General features: G+C 37.6%; 1 protein-coding gene across 9 annotated transcripts in view; it reads right to left on the bottom strand.

Annotated features, from left to right (window-relative positions):
* Positions 1–14,556, bottom strand: part of RABGAP1L (RAB GTPase activating protein 1 like) — a 789,965-nt gene that overhangs the window by 574,603 nt on the left and 200,806 nt on the right. The gene's annotated exons all lie outside the window — the stretch shown is intronic.

Genomic DNA, 14,556 nt, shown 5'->3' on the forward strand with positions numbered 1-14,556 from the left:
TTATGTAGTCATTCCTCCCACTTCCCTTCAAATCAGCCAAGATCTTTAAAAATAAAAAATGCTGCCATTATAAATAAGAACAAAATATTAGTAACTAAGCAGTGTTTACTAGTGTTTACTAGTGTTTACTAGTGATATAAAATAATTATATCGTATCTATAGATACTTAATACCTCCCCTCATCCCTCCCCCAAAAAAAGTCATACAAAAGAGACAAATACAAAGACTTTAGGAAGACTAGCAAAAAGCCCTGGATTCAAATCCTCATGTTGCCTCTTCTTAGCTGTTTCTTAGCAGGCAAAATAACATGCTTTAGTTTCCTCCCTCTGCCAAAAAAAAAGTAAATAAAAAGATAATTTACTTTATAGGATTCCTTGCTTTAGTATGAAAAACACTATGCAATAAACACTTGGGATGGATGTCAACATATGGTAGAAATCATTAAATAGTGGTTATTATCCTTGCCATTATTATGACAATTAAAAGACTTATCAGTTAAAAAGACTGTCTAAAATAAACACTTTTTTCCCCCAGAAATGTATCAGAAACTTTATCTGTGGGACTGGTTAATTTCATTAGATACTAGTTCAATTAGATACTGTCAGTATAGGTCCAAATAGGAGAGAGAGCCCAGAAATAATTTGAACAGGAAAAGTTTATTATAAAAAATTATTTTCTGTAATAGGAGAGTGACTATAAAGAGAATTCTAAAGAACAACCTCAGGCTGAGGAAGAGTACCCCAAAGAAGAGCAAACTTGGAAAGAAGATCCTCTCCCTAAAGCTGGTATTCTGATCTCACTGTAGAAGATATGACTGCAGCCCAGTGGATGACAAAGAAGTTTTCTGGACTGCCCAGGCAAAGCTGGACCACAAGCAAACAGGAAACAACCCTCTAGGGTGCAGGTAGCCAAGGGTGGCAGGCAGGTGAACAAAGGAAATCAGGACTCCCGGAGGCAGCTCAGAGGCAGAGTGGTACAAAGCCTGAGGCCCACAGTGTCTGTATCTGGAGGGCTGCAGGAAGATCTCGCTGAGCCAGGACCAGGACTATGAGTTCACAGAGGGAATGCATGCACTGTGTGCACAGCTGGAGCACAGCAGCACTGGATGTCCCAGCATCTTGTAGCAAGAGCAAGAAACAATCACAGCACACCAGAACCAAGAAAAGTCCCTCCCTCCTGCGGTATCTCTCCAGCACCCTCTACTGGCACAATTTAATACTGTGCTTGCTGCAAAGAAGATGCATAAAGTTGCACTAATGCAGATCAAGTAAGAGGGTAGATTTGGAACCAAGAGGCCATAAATTGATAATTGGCATAGGATACAGTTAAAATACCTCATCTCTTCTAATAACTTAACAGCCGGGTTAGAAATCAAAATTTCTTAAACCAATAAATTAAGAAGTTATTTTCTTAATGTAAATCAAGAATGTAAATTGTTATAGCCACTATGGAAAACAATATGAAGATTGCTCAAAAAGTTAAAAATAGATCTACCATATGATCCAGCAATTCCACTTCTGGGTATATACCCAAAGGAAATGAAAACAGGATATCAAAGAGATAAATGCACTCTCATGTTTATCGCAGCATTATTTGCAACAGCCATGATATGGAAACACCCTAACGGCCCGGCAATAGATGAATACATAAAGAGGATGTGGTATATACAGTGGAATATTATTCAACCATGAGAAAGAAGGACATTCCACCATTTGCAACAACAAAAGTGGATCTTGAGGACATTATGTTAAGTGAGATAAGCCAGACAGAGACAGATAAAACTGTATGATATTACTTATATGTGGAATCTAAAAACGTGAAACTTGTAAAAACAAAGAGTAAACTGGTGGTTACTGGGGAGTGGGGGAACAGGAGAGATGTTGTTTAAGAGTACAGACTTGCAACTAGTAGTAAATAAGTCCTAGAGATCTAACACACAGTATAGTGAATATAGACAACAACACTGTATATAATCAAACTTTCTAAGAGACTAGATCTTAATTATTCCAACCACAAAGAAGAAATAATTGATAATTATATGACGTGACAGAGGTGTTAACTACTGCTACAATGGCAATCATATTACAATATATAAATGTATCAAATCAACATGTTGTATACCTTAAGTTTATACAATGTTATATGTCAAATATATTTCAGTTTAAAAAAAACAAACTACTACATTTGAACAACCTGGAACTCTCTCCTCTGCTAGGACCTGGTAGCCCCTTTGTCCATAACTATCTTGATTAGTCACCTTAAGTTAAATAAAGCTAAGTAAAGATCTTTTGCCACTGGAAAAACAATTAATTAATTAAGAAATTATTATTATATTATAGAAGCATACTATGATTTACAAAAGGATTCAAAAAGAGCTCCAGTAGAGGTCTATCAATTGTACCAATGTCAATTTCCTAGTTTGTACATTATACTATAGTTATGTAACATGTTACTATTGGCGGAAGCTGGGTGAAGTGTACATGGGGCCTCTCTATACTATTATTTTAACTCCCTGTGAGTCTGTAATTATTTCACATTTAAAAGTTCATTAAAAAATGAGCCCCAAGACATCTAGAATAAACTTAGAAAAACGTTTGACAGAAAGCAATGTACGTTTTCATTGCTAATATTAAAAAAGTAGTTCTTAAGATACGATGCTAAGAATGTAATCGTATTATATACATACCTCTGGAGTGCCACCACCCCCCCTACTGGGTGCCAGCAAAAGCTAGCAATGGAAGACACTGAAAATTCTGTCCTAATTACAAGTTCCAGTCCAAAAGCTGAGAGAAGATAGAAGCTTCCAATTTCTCATTCTCCAAAGCACCTGATGACGCCGATAACTCTTTATCAATTGTCACTTGAAATAACTATCAGAGAACAATTAAAGTATTTTGTATAAATATATCCTGTTTTTTCTAAGGTAAAAGAGAGTTACCTTTCTATTGCCTTATATGAAAACTCAAAGAGGACAAATGAGTAAGTTCAAAAACAGCTTGTAAAATATTATGCAGGGGCTTCCCTGGTGGTGCAGAGGTTAAGAATCCTCCTGCCAATGCAGCCAACATGGGTTCAAGCCCTGGTCCAGGAAGATCTCACATGCCGTGGAGCAACTAAGCCCGAGTGCCACAACTACTGAGCCTGCACTCTAGAGCCCGTGAGCCACAACTACTGAGCCCACGTGCCACAACTACTGAAGCCCATGCACCTAGAGCCCGTGCTCCGCAACAAGAGAAGCCACTGCAGTGAGAAGCCTGCACACCGCAACGAAGAGTAGCCCCCACTCACCGCAACTAGAGAAAGCCATGTGCAACAACAAAGACCCAATGCAGCCAAAAATAAACAATAAATTAATTAATTAATTTAAGAAATATATATTATTCAGACTTTGGGTCACTCCACTAACTTTTTCTCATTTTCAGGTTGGAGAAAAATGAAAGAAAAATTATTAAGACATCTAAAACTCTTGATTTTACATCTAGGCAACTTAAAGTCAGTGTCTTGAGCTCCTTTCTAAATAAAACTATTTAACAACTTGCTAGGGTGAAGGCAAAAATAAGTGCTACATAAATTCAGCAAAAGACCCTCAGAATGGTCTCACATCCAATTATATCAGCCCCAAAATAATTAACAGTTCAGGTTCTACTATCTATCTACTTTAGTGATGTCAAACATATTAGAAAATTGCTTATTCTGTGAGAAGAAAAGAGCCCTAGGTGATTTTTTTTTTCAGTACTCCATGGCTTGGAAATCTTTTCCTCAAGAAAATAACACAAGGAAAGGTACCTGTCAATCACTCATGCTATGAGGTATGGTACTTAACACTTCAACTTCTCACTATGTAGTTTTTGCTGCAAGCCAGAAAGCACAAATTAAGAACTGAAGCAGAATTTATTATCAAAACAGGCACATCTCTGAATCACTCTACAAATGATCAAACTGCCTTCTAGTAATGATGTGTTTTATATTATATATATATATATATATATATATATATATACACTTTAATGTATATGTAATGATTGTACTCCCCGAAATTAGGATCAGATAAAAGTGATTCATGGAAATTCTTTCTTCCTAGCAGTAATGGCCCATGTTACTCAGTACAAACAAAGCTGTATACTTAAAACAAATCTAGTAATTATACTCTGCTTGCTGTATCAGTACTTCATTCTGGTTCACACATCAAGCAAGCATCAGGGCAGATCCCTGGGAACAAAGTGATCTGACAGGCATAAAACCCTGAAGCCAAAATTCTCTTCCCAACTAACCCTCCAAAAGGTCTGGAATTACCATCATTAGAACTCCACTTCTTGTTAGGGAACTGTAAAGAGATCCATTTTCCAAATGTATATGGTATTATTTTCCCTGAATTATTTTATGACAAATTAAGAAGTAACACTTGGCAAAAATCAACTAGTCAGAAAATTAATACAGCAAAAAATGAAAAATTTCCCCCTCGCTTTTCGGGTATCTAGCAAAACCAGCAATCTATTCAAAGCATTGATGTGGGTGCTATATAATAGTACTAGAGTATTTTAAATACTAAATAAAGCTTTAAAAATCCGTATCAATTTAGTAGTATGTAAGAAATTCTTTTGCAGTATTTCTACACACGATGAGACCAAAACCCATGAAAATGCCAGCTGGAGAGGGACAGAGAAGATTGCTATCTCCACTTTGGAAACACCAGAAAGAGACTGACCTGATCAGATCTGCTTTAACATTTTAACTGGAGCCTCTCAATAATTAGGCTTAGGCTGCTCTTCTCACACATTTCAGATTACAATCATCTTGCTTTCTCCTCTCAGCTCTTATTGTTGGTCTTCTCTTCTACAAATCTATCAGCTTTTCTCCCAGGGCATGGTGCCCCTGGGTTTGAAGTCACTGAACAATCACTTGGATGCCCATCTATACTCTCACTTTCAAATTCTGCTGGAAATACACCAAGGAATGCCAATCCATTTATTTTCTAACTGGTTTGATTAATTTTAAACTTAGCACATAATCAAAATTTAATTCGGTACAGTCTCCAAAAGTATACACTAGAAGTCAGATGGCCTTGGTTTAAACCCTGGCTCTACCAGTTCCTGGCTAAGTGACCAAGTTACTTAATCTCATTAAGCCTCTGTCTCATCTTCTGAAAAAAAAAATAGGGTAATAATTAAAATGTTTTCCTCATATGTTGTTATGACAATTAAATTTTACAATGGCCATCACACAAAAATGTTAATATTATTTTCTTTCTTATGTCCAGTTCCTAAATAAAGCTTAACTTGTAAAATCTAACACAGGTGACTGAGAAAAGCAAAAGAACATTAGAAATTTTCAAAATATGAGAGCAGTTTTCACATACCCTCTAAACAGGTTAGGATTCTATTGGGTGCAATGTTCTATTACTCTCTGCATGTTACAGTGAATGTAGTCAATACTCTTAACTTTATAAAATTTTTATATACTTTTTATTCATTTACTCAACAAGTTTTTAAAACGAAGTAGAGAGTAAGAATATTTATTCTGGACCAGATAGACTTGGTATTTAATTGTATGACCTTGAGAAAGCTATTTAACCTCTCTGTGCCTCAGTTTCCCTGACTGTACAATGAAGATAATAGTACCTATACCTCATAAGTAGCACCTAGAACAGTGCTCAGCACAGAGAAAGTGCTAAGTAAGGACTAAGTAACTACAAAGCTCTGGTTCCTAGCACAGGGCTAGATATTGGAGATTCTGAGATAAATGACACAGTACTTGCCTTCAAAGGGGTTGAGACCAATAATCAGAGTATAATTCGTCAAATATCTATGCATGAGGAATGCTTGAACCCTTGAATGCACAGAGAAATAGATTTTTTCATGATAAAAACTAATATTTTTAAAAGCCAAAATACTGAAAATTAGCATTCAGAATGGGTGATGGGTACACTGCCATTCAATATATTATTCTTTCTACTTGTGTGCATGTTGGAAATTTCACATAATGGGAAGTTGTTTTTAAAAATCATTTTCTCAGAAAGTAAGCCAAAATTATGTAATTTGAAGGATTTACTTTCACACCGATGTCTTTAGACTATAACTGAACTTTGTCAGCAGCAATGTTTTAAAAAAAAAAAAAAAAAAAAAAATCAGAGGTTAAGAATTCTCTTGACAAGACTGCCACCTACTGGATTACCTTAAATTCCACTACTTACATTTTGTGATTTAAACACATTAAGTACCACATATAATCCAATAAAAAGCAAGAGTTTCTTTTTTGAAAAATAAAAAGATAAATTGAAGTATTTAAAAAATACCCCATATCACAGGAAATTCTGTCTGCTATGTTGAACAAAGTATTCTTTGAGGAAGACCCATTAGCCTGAAGCAATCTCAAGTTAATTTTGGTTTGGATGTTTAGAGGTCATCTGACAGAATGTGTGAAAAAGGAGGCAAAAACACTTAACAGATTTGGTAATTACTGCTGAGCATATGAACCCATAGTTGTTAAATATTATCATCGACATCAATTATATTAAAATAAAAGCAATATATTAAGTGGTTATATATGGAATGAATTTTTTTAGCTGTCTTAATGCTATACAAATGGTAGGTAAAATTCCGGCTTAGGTAGAATTTCTAATGATAATGATATATACTGATTCAAAAAGTGCTTTATCTCAAACAACTTAGGCAGAAGTTGAGATAATGTGCTCTGGAAAAATGCCTTAAAATTATTCAAAAAGTAGCTTAAGTGATGATGAAGACACTGATGTTGAAGATTATTGTGGAGAGTCTGAATAAGTTTGTCTTATGAACATGAGAGTGGGCAAAAAGCAACATTTCTAAGTTATTATGTATAATATATTTTAAATGTATGCGTAAATGTTTATCTAAGTTAACAAAGAAACATAATTAGGTATCTGACTATTTCACCTATATTCACCAAGGTTTCTATATTTAAGTTAATCCAAGACTGGATCAGACAAGAATTATGAATGAAAGCTAAACCAAGGAGGAAATTTTGATGAGAAGCAAGATATTTTCTTTTTTTTTTTTTTTTTTTTTTTAAACATCTTTATTGAAGTATAATTGCCTTACAATAGTGTGTTAGCTTCTGCTTTATAACAAAGTGAATCAGTTATACATATACAATATGTTCCCATTTCTCTTCCCTCTTGCATCTCCCTCCCTCCCACCCTCCCCATCCCACCCCTCTAGGTGGTCACAAAGCACCGAGCTGATCTCCCTGTGAAGCAAGATATTTTCATGGGTCTCCCCACAAACTGCTTACTAGCTGCAAGGGAGGGGGGAAAAAAAGGGAATTACAATGGAGAAACCAGACATCTTGACTGGTAATCAAATTTAACATCACCAGAAAGGGACAAATGGTTATCAAGCGCCTCCAAATGTGACACACTGTGAAGGAGAGAACATCACCTATGCAGCAATAAACTATCTGAATCTAATCATGAGGAAATATTTGATAAACCCAAACTGAGCAATGTTATATTAAAAAGAGGGGAAAGGAGGAATAGGAGGACATGGAGTTCATCTCTCTCCACGGATGCATCAGGAATACATCTATAGATGCAACAACTCTCATAGAACGCCGGCTGAACACTAGCAGAAGACCTTGGACACCGGAAAGGACTGTAAAGATCCCTGCATAACTGGTACGAACAACTTGTGGGGTCTTGGTTCCTTGACTAGAAGTCAGGCCTCAGGCTCTGAAGTGGGAGCACCAAGTCCAGGACACTGGACCACTAGAGAATTCCTGGCCACAGGGAAGATTAACCACCAAGACCTCTCACAGAGGTCTCTATCTGAATCCAAGACCCGGCTCCACCCAACTGCCAGCAGCCTCCAGCACTGGATGCCTCACATAAAACAACAAACAAAGACAGGAACACAAACCCACCCATCAGTACACAGACTACCTAAAGTCATACTAAGCTCACAGACACCCCAAAACGCACCACCTGACATGGCCCTGTTCAACAGGGGCAAAAGACTCAACTCCACCCACCAGAACGCAGGCACAAGTCCCTCCCATCACAAAGCCTACGCAAGCCACTGGACCAACCTCACCACCGGGAGCAGAGCTAACAGAAGCAAGAGGAACTATGACCCTGCAGCCTAGGGAAAGGAAACCTCAAATACTGTAAATCAGACAAAATGATAAGACAGAGAAATATCTTTCAGGCAAAGGAGCAAGATAAAAATGCACAAGACTGAATAAATGAAGAGGAAATAGGCAAACCACCTGAAAAAGAATTCAGAGTAATGACAGTAAAGATGACACAAAATCTCAGAAATAGGGCTTCCCTGGTGGCGCAGTGGTTGAGAATCTGCCTGCCAATGCAGGGGACACGGGTTCGAGCCCTGGTATGGGAGGATCCCACATGCCACGGAGCAACTGGGCCCGTGAGCCACAACTACTGAGCCTGCGCGTCTGGAGCCTGTGCTCCACAACAAGAGAGGCCGCGACAGTGAGAGGCCAGCGCACCGCGATGAAGAGTGGCCCCCGCTTGCCACAACTAGAGAGAGCCCTCGCACAGAAATGAAGACCCAACACAGCCATAAATAAATAAATTAAAAAAAAAAAAAAATCTCAGAAATAGAACAGAGAAAATATAAGAAATGTTTAACAAGGACCTAGAAGAACTAAACAGCAAACAAACAGTAATGGACAATACAATAACGGAAATTAAAAATACTCCAAAAAGGGCTTCCCTGGTGGTGCAGTGGTTGAGAATCTGCCTGCCAATGCAGGGGACACGGGTTTGAGCCCTGGTCTGCGAAGATCCCACATGCCGCGGAGCGACTAGGCCCGTGAGCCACAATTGCTGAGCCTGCGCGTCTGGAGCCTGTGCTCCGCAACAAGAGAGGCCACGATAGTGAGAGGCCCACGCACCGCGATGAAGGGTGGCCCCCACTTGCCACAACTAGTGAAAGCCCTCGCACAGAAACAAAGACCCAACACAGCCATAAATAAATAAATAAATAAAATTTTAAAAAAAATACCCCAAAAGGAATCAATAGCAGAACAACTGAGGCAGAAGAACAGATAAGTGAGCAGGAAGATAGAATGGTGGAAATAACTGCTGCAAAGCAGAGTAAAGAAAAAAGAATGAAAATAATGGAGGACAGTCTTAGAGACCTCTGGGACAACATTAAGTGCACCAACATTTGAATTATAGGCGTCCCAGAAGAAGAAGAAAAAAAGAAAGGGTCTGAGGAAATATTTGAAGAGATTATAGTCGAAAACTTCCCCAACATTGGAAAGGAAATAGTCAATCAAGTCTGGGAAGTGCAGAGAGTACCATACAGGATAAACCCAAGGAGAAACATGCCAAGACACATATTAATCAAACTAACAAAAATTAAACACAAAGAAAAAATATTAAAAGCAGCAAGGGAAAAGCAACAAATAACATACAAGGGAATCCCCATAAGGTAAACAGCTGATCTTTCAGCAGAAGCTCTACAGGCCAGAAGGGAGGGGCAAGATATATTTAAAGTGATGAAAGGGAAAAACCTACAACCAAGATTACTCTACCCAGCAAGGATCTCATTCAGATTCAACAGAGAAATCAAAGGTTTACAGACAAGGAAAAGTTAAGAGAATTAAGCACCAGCAAACCAGCTTTACAACAAATGCTAAAGGAACTTCTCTAGACAGGAAACACAAGCGAAGGAAAAAACCTACAAAAATAAACCCAAAACAATTAAGAAAATGGTAATAGGAACATACATATCAATAATTACTTTAAATGTAAATGGATTAAATGCTCCAACCAAGAGACACAGACTGGCTGAATGGATACAAAAACAAGACCCATATATATGCTGTCTACAAGAGACCCACTTCAGACCTAGGGACACATACAGACTGAAAGTGAGGGGATGGAAAAAGATAGTCCATAAAAATGGAAATCAAAACAAAGCTGGAGTAGCAATATTCATATCAAACAAAATAGTCTATAAAATAAAGACTATTACAAGAGACAAAGAAGGACACTACATAATGATCGAGGGATCAATCGAAGAAGGAGATATAACAACTGTAAATATCTATGCACCCAACATAGGAGCACCTCAATACATAAGACAAATGCTATAAGAGGGGAAATCGACAGTAACACAATAATAGTAGGGGACTTTAACACCCCACTTACACCAATGGATAGATCACCCAAGCAGAAAATAAATAAGGAAACACAAGCTTTAAATGACATATTAGACCAGATAGACTTAATTGATATTTATAGGACATTCCATCCAAAAACAATAGAATAGGACTTCCCTCGTGGCACACTGGTTAAGAATCTGCCTGCCAATGCAGGAGACATGGGTTTGAGCCCTGGTCTGGGAAGATCCCACATGCCGCGGAGCAACTAAACCCGTGCACTGCAACTACTGAGCCTGCATTCTACAGCCCGCTTGCCACAACTACTGAAGCCCGCAAGCCTAGAATCCGTGCTCCACAACAACGAGAAGCCATCACAATGAGAAAACCATGCACCACAAGGAAGAGTAGCCACTGCTCGCCACAACTACAAAAGCCCACACGCAGCAACAAAGACCCAATGCAGGCAAAAAATAAATAAATTTATTTTTTAAAAAAAACAGAATACCCTTTCTTCTCAAGTGCACATGGAACATTCTCCAGGACAGATCACATCTTGGGTCACAAATCAAGCCTTGGTAAATTTAAGAAAATTGAAATCATATCAAGCATCTTTTCCAACCACAACGCTATGAGACTAGATATCAATTACAGGAAAAAAAGTGTAAAAAAATACAAACACATGGAGGTTAAACAATATGCCGTTAAACAACCAAGAGATCACTGAAGAAATCAAAGAGGAAATCAAAAAATACCTAAAAACAAATGACAATGAAAACACGATGACACAAAACATATGGGATGCAGCAAAAGCAGTTTTAAGAGGGAAGTTTACAGCAATACAATCCTACCTCAAGAAACAAGAAGAATCTCAAATAAACAACCTAACCTTACTCCTAAAGCACTTACAGAAAGAAGAATAAGAAACACCTAAAATTAGCAGAAGGAAAGAAATCATAAAGATCAGATCAGAAATAAATGAAAAAAGAAATAACAGAAACAACAGCAAAGATCAATAAAACTAAAAGCTGGTTCTTTGAAAAAATAAACAAAATTGATAAACCATTAGCCAGACTCATCAGGAAAAAAAAGGAGAAGACTCAAATCAACAGAATTAGAAATGAAAAAGAAGTAACAACTGACACCTCAGAAATACAAAGGATCATGACAGACTACTACAAGCAACTATATGCCAATAAAATGGACAACCTGGAAGAAATGGACAAATTCTTAGAAAAGTACAACCTTCCAAGACTGAACCAGGAAGAAAAAGAAAATATAAACACACCAATCACAAGCACTGAAATTGAAACTGTAATTTAAAATATTCCAACAAACAAAGGTCCAGGATCAGATGGCTTCACAGGCAAATTCTATCAAGCATTTAGAGAAGAGCTAACACCTATCCTTCTCAAACTCTTCCAAAATACAGCAGAGGGAGGGACACTCCCAAACTCATTCTACGAGGCCACTATCACCTTGATACCAAAACCAGACAAAGATGCCACAAAAAAAGAAAACTACAGGCCAGTATCTCTGATGAACATAGATGCAAAAATCCTCAACAAAATACTAGCAAACAGAATCCAACAGCACATTAAAAGGATCATACACCATGATCAACTGGGGTTTATCCCAGGAATGCAAGGATTCTTCAATATACACAAATCAATCAATGTGATACACAATATTAACAAACTGAAGGGTAAAAACCATATGATAATCTCAATAGATGTAGAAAAAGCTTTTGACAAAATTCAAAACACATTTTTGATAAACACTGTACAGAGAGTGGGCACAGAGGGAACCTACATGACATAATAAAAGCCATATATGACAAACCCACAGCGAACATCATTCTCAATGCTGAAAAACTGAAACCATTTCCTCTAACATCAGGAACAAGACAAAGGGTGCCCACTCTCACCACTATTATTCAACATAGTTTTGGAAGTTTTAGCCACAGCAATCAGAGAAGAAAAAGAAATAAAAGGAATCCAAATTAGAAAAGAAGAAATACATCTCTCACTGTTTGCAGATGACATGATACTATACATAGAAAATCCTAAAGATGACACCAGAAAACTACCAGAGCTAATCAATGAATTTGGTAAAGTAGCAGGATACAAAATTAATGCGCAAAATTAAGGCTCCCAGACTTCAGACTATACTACAAAGCTTCAGTAATCAAGACAGTATGGTACTGGCACAAAAACAGAAACATAGATCAATGGAACAGGATAGAAAGCCCAGAGATAAACCCATGCAACTATGGTCACATTATCTTTGACAAAGGAGGCAAGTATATACAATGGAGAAAAGACAGCCTCTTCAATAAGTGGTGCTGGGAAAATCAGACAGCTACATGGAAAAGAATGAAATTAGAACACTCCCTAACACCATACACAAAAATGAACTCAAAATGGATTCGAGACCTAAATGTAAGACCGGACACTATAAAACTCTTAGAGGAAAACATAGGAAGAACACTCTTTGACATAAATCACAGCAAGATCTTTTTTGATCCACCTCCTACAGTAATGGAAATAAAAACAAAAATAAACAAATGGGACCTAATGAAACTTCAAAGCTTTTGCACAGCAAAGGAAACCATAAACAAGACGAAAAGACAACCCTCAGAATAGGAGAAGATATTTGCAAATGAAGCGGCTGACAAAGGATTAATCTCCAAAATCCACAAGCAGCTCATGCAGCTCAATTTCAAAAACATAAACAACCCAATCTAAAAATGGATGGAAGACCTAAACAGACATTTCTCCAAAGAAGACATACACATTGCCAACAAACACATGAAAAGATGCTCAACATCACTAATCATTAGAGAAATGCAAGTCAAAACCACAATGAGGTATCACCTCACACTGGTCAGAATGGTCATCATCAAAAAATCTACAAACAATAAATGCTAGAGAGGGTGTGGAGAAAAAAGAACCCTCCTGCACTGTTGGTGGGAATGTAAATTGATACAGCCACTATGGAGAACAGCATGGAGGTTCCTTAAACTAAAAATAGAACTACCATATGACCCAGCAATCCCACTACTGGGCATATACCCTGAGAAAACCGTAATTCAAAAAGATACATGTACCACAATGTTCACTGCAGCACTATTTACAACAGCCAGGACATGGAAGCAACCTAAATGTCTACTGACAGATGAATGGATAAAGAAGATGTGGCACATATATACAATGGAATATTACTCAGCCATTAAAAGGAACGAAATTGGGTCATTTGTAGAGACGTGGATGGACCTAGAGACTGTCATAAGAGTGAAGTAAGTCAGAAAAACAAATACCATATGCTAACGCATATATATGGAATCTAAGAAAACGGTACTGATGAACCTAGTGGCAGGGCAGGAATAAAGATGCAGATGTATAGGACAGACTTGAGGACACAACAGGGGAAGGGGAAGCTGGGACTAAGTGAGAGAGTATCATTGACATATATACACTACCAAATGTAAAATGGATGGCTAGTGGGAAGCTTCTGCATAGCACAGGGAGATCAGCTCGACGCTTGTGACAACCTAGAGGGGTGGGATAGGGAGGGTGGGAGGGAGGCTCAAGAGGAAGGGGATATGGGGATATATGTATATATATATATATATATAGCTGATTCACTTTGTTGTACAGCAGAAACTAACACAACATTGTAAAGCAATTATACTCCAATAAAGATGTAAAAAATAAATAAAAATAGTATAAAAAATAAAAAAGAAATAAAAATAAAAAGAGGGAAAGGGATGTATTCTTCAAAAATGTCCATGTTGATGGGACTTCCCTGGTGGCACAGTGGTTAAGAATCTGCCTGCCAATGCAGGGGACACAGGTTCGATCCGTGGTCTGGAAAGACCCCACATGCTGCGGAGCAACTAAGCCCGTGCACCACAACTACTAAGCCTGTACTCTAGAGCCCACAAGCCACAACTACTGAAGCCCGTGCACCTAGAGCTCGTGCTCCGCAACTAGAGAAGCCACCGCAATGAGAATCTCGCACACCACAACAAAGAGTAGTCCCTGCTCACCACAACTAGATAAAGCCCGCATGCAGCAACAAAGACCCAATGCAGCCAAAAATAATAAATAAATAAATTTATTTATTAAAAAAAAATGTCCATGTTTTAAAAGAGAGAGAAAGACTGTGGAAATCTTTCCAAATTAAAGAAACCTAAAGACATATGGCAGCTAAATGACCCTAATGTAAATCCCAAATTGGATGGGGGGAAAGGATGGTATTGGGTTAACTGACAAAATTAGAGACGAATAGTAGGTTAGATAAAAAGTATCGTATGAAAGCTAAATTTACTGAGGTTGATACAAATAATGTGGTTAAATAAGAGATATTCGTATCCCTATTTTTAGGAAATATAGGTTTCCTAAGGAAGTAGATAGGGATAAAACACCATGATGTATGTAACTTAAA

The sequence above is a fragment of the Balaenoptera borealis genome, assembly GCF_965194805.1.
Source record: "Balaenoptera borealis genome assembly, chromosome: 1".
Classification (NCBI taxonomy): Eukaryota; Metazoa; Chordata; class Mammalia; order Artiodactyla; family Balaenopteridae; genus Balaenoptera; species Balaenoptera borealis.